The sequence below is a fragment of the Sabethes cyaneus genome, chromosome 1, assembly GCF_943734655.1.
Source record: "Sabethes cyaneus chromosome 1, idSabCyanKW18_F2, whole genome shotgun sequence".
NCBI classification, from domain to species: Eukaryota; Metazoa; Arthropoda; class Insecta; order Diptera; family Culicidae; genus Sabethes; species Sabethes cyaneus.
This window is the reverse complement of record NC_071353.1, coordinates 68928032-68937995: the sequence shown is the minus strand read 5'-3', so window position 1 is coordinate 68937995 and position 9964 is coordinate 68928032.

The window sequence follows — 9964 nt, the reverse complement described above, 5'->3', positions numbered from 1 at the left end:
GTTTTTGGGATAGACATAACTAAGATTTACATCCAAAATGCTGCCACGCGTGATCAACTAGATCGTGCCGCAAAGCAGCGGATTCCTGTGTGTCCTTAATTTTTACTCGTTTGGAGCAATATTGTTGGAAAAGAGCATCTACACTATTCAGACCAGCGGAACCATTTTCAACCTCGAGATCTTGTTGCTCATCGCCTTCCTCCTGTTCATGATCTTGTTCGGTGCTGATTTTTAATTCGACTCTCATGTTGTGAAGAATAATGCAAGTCTGCAATACGTTTTTTAAAATGTTAACGTCAAACAAGCGTGCTGGATAGGCCAATATATGGAAACATTTCACCATGATACCGAACGCGCGCTCCACGTCCTGATTCATGATTGAAATTTGGTGAATCATACTTTTTACTGTACATTTCAATGTTTCTAGCCATCACCTCATCACGCTGAGTTGACGGGGCAGTGACCTTTTCGATAGGACAGTATTTTATATGAAACAGAATTAATTCTTTTTAGTTTCCCAAATTTTCCAGAAGAAACTTTTCTCGTAATGCATGTGAATTGAGGCTTTCGATTAATTCATTCAACTGTTCTTCTGTGTGATAAAAACACCAGCGCATAGAACCTGGATAGTTATCGGTATTTACAGGGCATGCCTTCGAATTGGCTGTACACATCATTAGCTTGGCAATAGTCGGTGCTACTGGCTCTTTTTATCAGACACGGATGCGTCGTCGAGGACATCGTTCATAGCCGTGGCTTACTGCGATTGGTGACTTGGATTAACTTCATTCAAATGACCGACCTGAAAAAATATAATATATCTAATGTATTATATATTTAATCAAAATAAATAATAATATGCTACAAACATTACCTCCCTCCACGCCGAACGAATATGCATCAATGAAAACGTCATACGTCGTCGTGTACAAACGAAACAAACACACAGAAAGAAGGTGTAGGCGCTGAAGTTTTTTAAAACAGGCGTTGCGTAGTACACGATCTAGTTTTATTTTTGACAGTTGGAAATAGTAAAACTGTCGAGCAGTTTATAACATATTTGTAACTTTGCGTTGCGAACGGCCTAAGGCTGATATAGATTACACGTCATAATTTCTTGCCGTTCCGTTGTTGTTGACGGTTGATAACGGTTAGTCTGAACCGGTCTTTTTAGGTGGACCAATCAGATTGCAAGGCAGTTTGACAGTCGGTCATAGACGTTCGTCGAGTGTGTTTGACAGAACATGTCTACGCTGGAGCCATCTGTGAAATTTTTTAGCTTTTCCAATGATCCATTCAGACATTGTCGCCACTCTGTATATAGTCACTCTATAGTCAATCTGCATTATATGTACCTTGCAGGGGCTTGCGATGGTTGCCATGTTTTTGTTGCCAACATCTCAGCACATCTCGACAAGGTTGGCAGCAAATTTACCTGTCAGACGGGCGCTTTTCCTGCAATAGCGCCCCTCGTTAAGTCGACTGTCAAACACCGTTCGTTAAGATAGGGATAGCACCCCGCTGGTACCTTGATATACAGTATCCCCCCGCTAATCCGACGACTCAATAGTCCGGATCTCGCTACTCCGGAAAATTCCGAATTAAAACGTATTGTACTTGACTTCTTTCAATCGAACACTACCTTAGTTTGGCGTCTCCGTTAAAGTCAAAATGGCACTCTTTCTAACTAAATGGAAATGGCACATGGTGCTGCTTCTAACTACGTTCACTTTAGCCATGGATATAATATTTTCATTGCTACTCTCAATAGACTGATGTGCTTGCGCTTATTTCGACACTATTGTTGTTGCAGTTGAAAACCGTAATAATCGACGTGCGACATACGGTTTTATTCTTGTTCTGTGTGTCGCAACTACGTCGCAGGTGGTGCGCTGTATAGCGCTTTAATGTGCGAACACAGCGCACCACGTGCGACGTAGTTGCGACACACAGAACAAGAATAAAACCGAATGTCGCACGTCGATTATTACGGTTTTCAACTGCAACAACAATAACTAAGAATTTCAAAGTATTTTGTTGATGAAATTGAGCATTACCGAGTATAAAACATAGTTATTGCGTACTTTCGACAGATATTTTCAAAAATTTCCGGAGTTGTTTACGTATGGATTCACTTATGCATAGATATTCAATACGAGGTCATATTGATTTATTTACTACTTTAATTGCTCTTATATTTGTATCTTACGCAAAGGGGTAATCAAGTTGCCATGTTTTTCATCATAAAAACGTGTGTAATATATGTGTGTAATAAACTGGCAAATTTCACATACATTTGAACGGAAAGTAAAGTATAGCTAGGTTGGCGAGTGCCCACCCAATTGTCATATTTGTGGTCCCAATAGTGCCTTTCGATTAGTCGATTGATGATAACTCAATTTATTTTGTCACAAGTTGCAACCCGTGTCCGCGGAGTAGAGAAGGGGGATAATGTAGCAGATATGACATGGATTGGTAAAAAGTCGGTATAATAAAGTGCAATATGGATAACCACAAATTAGAGTGTACAATTAGACTACTCGAAATCTGAAATTAGGTCGACAGCACGGTTCGAATGTATGCGCCCTGAGTCAGACTGAGACAAAGCGAAAGCGACATCGCAAAGGCGATCGATTGATCGTTGAGAGAATGAGAGATATTTGAATCGGAGCGAAACGAAAGGAAATTCAGTCTGTTGGATATATTAGCCGACGTAAGTCGCACTTGCAATTTGCTCCCGAAAGAAAAGAACGAAAAGCGCGACATGGATGTAAACAAAACCACATTTCAAACTCACACTGACGTCAGTTTGACTGTCGGATTATCGAGTCAAAATTCGATAATCCGGCTATAAATTTGTCGGATTAGCGGGGCGGTACTGTAGAGCTTTCTGACAGCTCAAGCACCCACACTAGCGAACACGAAATACGCGTGTATATACATGATGCTATTAACACAAGGCATAACACTTATCGTTTTTACAAACATAAAAAGTATATTTACCTTTTACCGACCGGTTTCGGGCAACTAGCCCATCGACGGGGTAATGCCAAGGGTGTGAAACGAACGTCAAATGCATATGATTGCAGTGTAACCGTTTTTTCTGACGTTTCGGTCCGAGTGACGGCTAACGCTTTATTCAATGGAAATTCTAATTGCCGGCGAACTAGTTGAAGAATGCTCTCTTTACTCCTACATGAGAAAGAGATAGCATGATTACATACCCTTGGGTAATGCCCGTCGATGGGCTAGTTGCCCGAAACCGGTCGGTAAAAGGTAAATACAAGGTGAGTCAAAATAGGTGATCTAGTTTTCACAGTTTGTAGAACAGAAGTGCGCGGTACAATTGGTTAGCAACCATCGACGTTGTTTATACATTCAACAGTTTCCGCTTTGAAAATTTCGGTGATCGTCAAGGGTAACCCAGCGGGGGTGAAAAACAAATTTGAACATCAGAAAACCTCTCTTGACTAACCTTGGGTAAATATACTTTTTATGTTTGTAAGAACGATAAGTGTTATGCCTTGTGTTAATAGTGTCGTCAGTTCTTACGTTAGTGCAAAAAGTGAAGTGAAGTGAAGTAGTGCAAAAGCATATACATGATGTTTACCTCATTTTGGGGAACAGCTGATGCTGGAGGAACAAACCGACAAAAAGCGATTACTAGTCGTGTTTCGCCGTTTGCCACACTGCAGAGCACATATTTCGGTCAAATTTTCTATCCTGTTTCAAATTCAAGCACATATTTAGAAAACATGCTGGTATTTAAGCCAGCGGAAGACGAAATGCATTCTGTACCTTGGTGACAAAGGAATGCATCTCTTTTGTTTACTGTTGTTGTTTGCCTCATTTTCAAGCACCAATACACACATAACTGGAAAGCTCTATGCATCACTATAACTTGACAGCAAGGTTGCCAAATTTCAATCTATACGCTTAAAAAATTTGCCCCACTTTCACAAAAAGTGGAATAGATCAAAACATGCGTATTTTTACACACTATTTTGAGTAACTGTTGCTCCTTTTATGAGTTCAACGCAGAAGCACATTAGTGAGCAATATTTACTCAAAAATGAGTGCCATTTCATCCAAAACTGAGTAGTACTCACACAAATTATGATTAAATATAACTCTGTAATGAGGTCGGCCTAAACTACTCATAATTCCGTAGTTGCCAAATTACTCATATTTGTTGAAACGATGCACTATGGGCAAAAACGAGAGAAAAAACCACCCCATTGGCAGGCAGCCATGTTTTCGCTGCCAACATCTCGTGTGTGCGAAAATGAGATAGCATGTCAGCACTGCCTTTCACTCACCTGCCAGCAGTCTGATTTGGGCCCGCTGTCAAATTTTGAGCCCAGGACATGCTGTCGCTGACGTTCACTGCAGCTCGTTATAGAGATGTCGAAGGGGTGAAAAAACGGATGCAATTAAGATACGACCTGCAGGCTGATAAAATATACGTAATCCTAAGTAAAATTTCCGGTTTATCATAGGGAAGCAAATTTAGCTCATTTTCCCCGATTTTAAATATGCAGGCTGATAAAATATACGTAATCCTAAATAAAGTTTCCTGTTTATCATAGGGAAGCACATTTTGCTCATTTTCCCCTATTTTAAATATTTTTCACCCTTATTGGACTGTTCCAAGCAAGGCTTTGAGAAAATGTGCAAAATGGGGCACTTCCCGATGACAAATCGGAAAGGGGTGGGCACCACGCGATTCTCCGGAAAATTTTACATAAAGGGCCATCCAGATACCACGTGGACAGAAAAATACCAATTTTCAACCCCCCCGTCCCCCTCCGTGGACATGCGTGGACATTTGCTCAACCCCCACCCCCCTCCCCTGTTTGTCCACGTGGACATTTTTACATTTTGAAAATTTTGGTTTTCAACTTCATTTATGCAATATTTATTGAAAAAGCTTACGTGAAAGGAAGCTCCAGTCTAAAGTCACCGACACAATGCATACGAATTTTTAGTCGTTGCGGAAATTTGAGTTTTTCCGTGGTTTTTCCGTCAATTTTCCTCAGCGTCTTAAAATCCGTATGTAAGGTGTTTGGATCTTAATTCATGTTCTACTGCAAATTATTATTATCGACTGCAAGAAAGTCCGTTTCAGCTTAACTTTCGCTCGACGATTCTTCTTTGTCCAGAGCATCCCCTACTAGCACGGTTGTTACAAAGTTGTTGTGGTAGCCGAAATATGACTAATTTCAGTCTTAATTCTGTTGCTTCAACTAAATGGACCTAAAGTGTGCTACTGGGGTCTAACCAGAGCATTTCAGCTTGGCCGTCTACTTCAACACAATACAAGATATTTCCGACACGATGTGATTCGTACAATTTTCTGAAGGCGAATCCTTTTGGAAATACGTTGCCTATGGATACCTTTTTTGTAGTGAGCTGCATTTGATGTTGAGGCAAAATGCCATCCACATTTGGTGCAAGCGATGCAATATTCGTGGATTCATCCAGGCTAGGCAGTCAACATCTAAGTGTACTAACGCAGGCTTAATCTTTTCAACAAGATTTATGCCAGATATGTGCTCTCGTAATGCTCGGTTCATGTATTTAGGTCAACATATGCCTCAGAAGATAAAATTTTATTTAAGGTGTAATTAGTCGTCATCGATTCTACCAATTTCAAAAGAAGTTTTTTTGTTTGAAACAAAAATTCTGTCCATGAAAATTAATTCGCTGTGTTCAGATTGGCAAGAAGAATGCAGTATATACGTTTTTATAAACAGAATCCCGCTTTTGGGCCCAAAAACTGCTTCCGAAATTGGGCTCTCCGACGAAAAGCTAATGACTGCTAATTTCCCATTAAGCTCAAAAACAATCACTGATCAATGGTCAATGTTTTTAATTTCTATTTTTTGTAGGAAAAAAAACTTGTCCACGTGGACATTTTCCATACCCCCTCCCCCCCCTTCCATGGACAAGCGTGGACATTTTTATACCCCCCACCCCCCTCTAAGCTGTCCACGTGGTATATGGATGGCCCCTAACAACCGTGCTAGTAGGGGATGCTCTGGACAAAGAAGAATCGTCGAGCGAAAGTTAAGCTGAAACGAACTTTCTTGCAGTCGATAATAATAATTTGCAGTAGAACATGAATTAAGATCCAAACACCTTACATACGGATTTTAAGACGCTGAGGAAAATTGACGGAAAAACTCAAATTTCCGCAACGACTAAAAATTCGTATGCATTGTGTCGGTGACTTTAGACTGGAGCTTCCTTTCACGTAAGCTTTTTCAATAAATATTGCATAAATGAAGTTGAAAACCAAAATTTTCAAAATGTAAAAATGTCCACGTGGACAAACAGGGGAGGGGGGTGGGGGTTGAGCAAATGTCCACGCATGTCCACGGAGGGGGACGGGGGGGTTGAAAATTGGTATTTTTCTGTCCACGTGGTATCTGAATGGCCCCTTACAAAGTTGTTGTGGTAGCCGAAATATGACTAATTTCAGTCTTAATTCTGTTGCTTCAACTAAATGGACCTAAAGTGTGCTACTGGGGTCTAACCAGAGCATTTCAGCTTGGCCGTCTACTTCAACACAATACAAGATATTTCCGACACGATGTGATTCGTACAACTTTCTGAAGGCGAATCCTTTTGGAAATACGTTGCCTATGGATACCTTTTTTGTAGTGAGCTGCATTTGATGTTGAGGTAAAATGCCATCCACATTTGGTGCAAGCGATGCAATATTCGTGGATTCATCCAGGCTAGGCAGTCAACATCTAAGTGTACTAACGCAGGCTTAATCTTTTCAACAAGATTTATGCCAGATATGTGCTCTCGTAATGCTCGGTTCATGTATTTAGGTCAACATATGCCTCAGAAGATAAAATTTTATTTAAGGTGTAATTAGTCGTCATCGATTCTACCAATTTCAAAAGAAGTTTTTTTGTTTGAAACAAAAATTCTGTCCATGAAAATTAATTCGCTGTGTTCAGATTGGCAAGAAGAATGCAGTATATACGTTTTTATAAACAGAATCCCGCTTTTGGGCCCAAAAACTGCTTCCGAAATTGGGCTCTCCGACGAAAAGCTAATGACTGCTAATTTCCCATTAAGCTCAAAAACAATCACTGATCAATGGTCAATGTTTTTAATTTCTATTTTTTGTAGGAAAAAAACTTGTCCACGTGGACATTTTCCATACCCCCTCCCCCCCCTTCCATGGACAAGCGTGGACATTTTTATACCCCCCACCCCCCTCTAAGCTGTCCACGTGATATATGGATGGCCCCTAAGATCACCTATATTTTATAAGCCTGCAGGCTGTATCTGAATTGCGTCCGTTTTTTCTCTCGTTTTTGCCCATAGTGCGATGCATGGTTCTACAATGGATCATTGTAGGTAGTTTTTGCTCAAGCTTACCGCTAGATGGTAGAGATGGTCGGGTAGCGGAAAATTTGCCCGAAACCCGCACCCGTACCCGTACCCGCCGGGTTCGGGTATTGAAAAAAAAATAATTTGCGGGTTCGGGTCGGGTACGGGTTCTTAATTTTTGTTTTTGAAACCGGGTATGGGTCGGGTCGGGTATCTCTATTGACCACATTTAACACTAAAGATGGTCGGGTACCCAGGCCCGTACGGGTTGCGGTCGGGTTCGGGTATCAAAAATAATAAACTTGCGGGTTCGGGTCGGGTACGGGTTTTTAATTTTTTTCTTGATCGGGTACGGGTCGGGTTCGGGTATTCAAATATTCATACCCGACCATCTCTACTAGATGGACATTAAAGCCCCAGGTGGCATATTTAGAGTAAACTTTAAGGCTGATACAGATTACACACGGGAATGACACTTCCAATACCAACCTGTACAAAAAAAGGTAACCAACATAGAGCGGGCCCAAGCTGACAGCTTCATAGATGGGCTCAAACTGACAACCGAGTCGGATGTGTAAATTGTTAAATTTTGTTAGTTTTAGTTTGATTTGAGCCAAGGTTTTAGCATCACATAGCCAATATCAGGCAGGCAGTTGATGCGAAACACATGAAACTGTGAAAATGATTAGTTAAATTCGTTTCGTGAAATCACTTTGCGTTTGCCGCCTTTTTCATGTGAGCATCGAAAATGTGACGTCATATCAGCCCCCTGAGATTACACGTCATAATTTCTTGCCGTTTCGTTGTTGTTGACGGTTGATAACGGTTAACCTGAACCGGTCTTTTTGGGTGGACCAAACAGATAGTAAGACAGTTTGACAGCCGGTCATAGACGTTCGTCGAGTGTGTTTGACAGCACATGTCTATGCTGGAGCCATCTGTGAAATTTTTTAGCTTTTTCAATGATCTATTAATGAAGGGACGGTAAGGGAAAGTAATGAAGAAGGATTTTTTTGGGAATGGAGAGAAAAGAGTGGAAAGGAAGGAGGGGGGAGGGGGGTAATAGGTAGCTACGCTTAACAAGTTTTCGTTGTGACTCCTACCTTTTGTCCAATGCTGGAAGGTGCATGGGTCGAACTAAGCTATAATCAGAGAATATAACCGGATTTGAACCCACAACACCTGCCAGGGCATGTGGCACGTTGGTACCCGTGTACCTATGAACCACAGAGGCGCTGGACAAAATGAGTCTGCACAACCCCCCTTATTAACATAGCGACATGGGTTGGGCTATTTCTAGACACAAATTGTGCCTCTTGCTCCACCTACTGTAGAGACCACCGACCGAGAAGTTTAATCTAACTTTGTGTTTACTGGCGGGACGACTACGCTATGCTGGCCTTTGCGACTTACAAGGTACTGCATGTGAATGCTATTCGTCTGCCAACGTGCTAGCCGCGGTTCTCAGCGCGGGTTTTCGGAGAAGGCCCCGTTCCTGTGAAAATTGACCAACACAGCTATTCTATATTTCGAACGACTTAGTATTTCGAACGAAAGTTCTTTCGAACGAAATTTCCGCCAGCAAAATCAAATGGGCATAACATCTCGTTCAAAGCAAGTGGAACGAAATAAAGATTCGTTCGAAATACAGAATAGAGGTGCAAACCTCGTGATTTTAGTCATGACCTTGAAATGTCGTCAGGCATATTTTCATATTTTTTGAAACGATCCACCTATTCGGGTGCGTAATGGCGGCTAGTGGGTACAACTTTCGGAAAACGTTAGCATGCTCTTGGCAGCTTTATTCACGTTAAGTTAATATTTCCAGCCTTAATTGTCGTTGTAGAACTTTCAAGCATACGTGAGCGGAGTTCCCAAAAGCAAATAAACATTGTCAAAAACTGTACCCATTAGCCGCCATTAAGCGCGCGAAAAGGTGGATGGTTCTACAATTAATGAAAGGACGGTAAGGGAAAGTAATGAAGATTTTTCTTGGGAATGGAGGGGAAAGAGTGGAAAGGAAGGAGGGGGGGGGGGTAATAGGTAGCTACGCTTAACAAGTTGTCGTTGTGACTCCTGCCTTTTGTCCAATGCTGGAAGGTGCATGGGTCGAACCAAGCTATAATCTGAGATTATAACCGGATTTGAACCCACAACACCTGCCAGGGCATGTGGCTCGTTGGTACTCGTGTATCTATGAACCACAGTGGTGCTGGACAAAAGGAGTCTGCACAACCCCCTTTATTAACATAGCGACATGGGTTGGGTTATTTTTAGACACAAATTGTGCCTCTTCCTCCACCTACCTTGGAGGAGGAGTGGCAGTCAGGCTACATGGAAAGGAAAATTTCCGACTATGTGGTCTGTTATACCGATGGTTCCTTATACGAAGGTCGCGCGGGTGCTGGTGTTTACTGCCTTGAGCTGGAATTGGAGGAATCCTATTCTATGGGTAGTTACTGCACCGTTTTTGAAATCTTTGCAATTATGTGCGGAGCTCAGTTTGCACTTCAGAAAGAACTGATAGGCAAGATTGTCTACTTCTGTTCTGATAGTCAAGCCGCTATAAAAGCCCTTTGTGCGACTAATTCTAAATCTAAAACAGTCATCG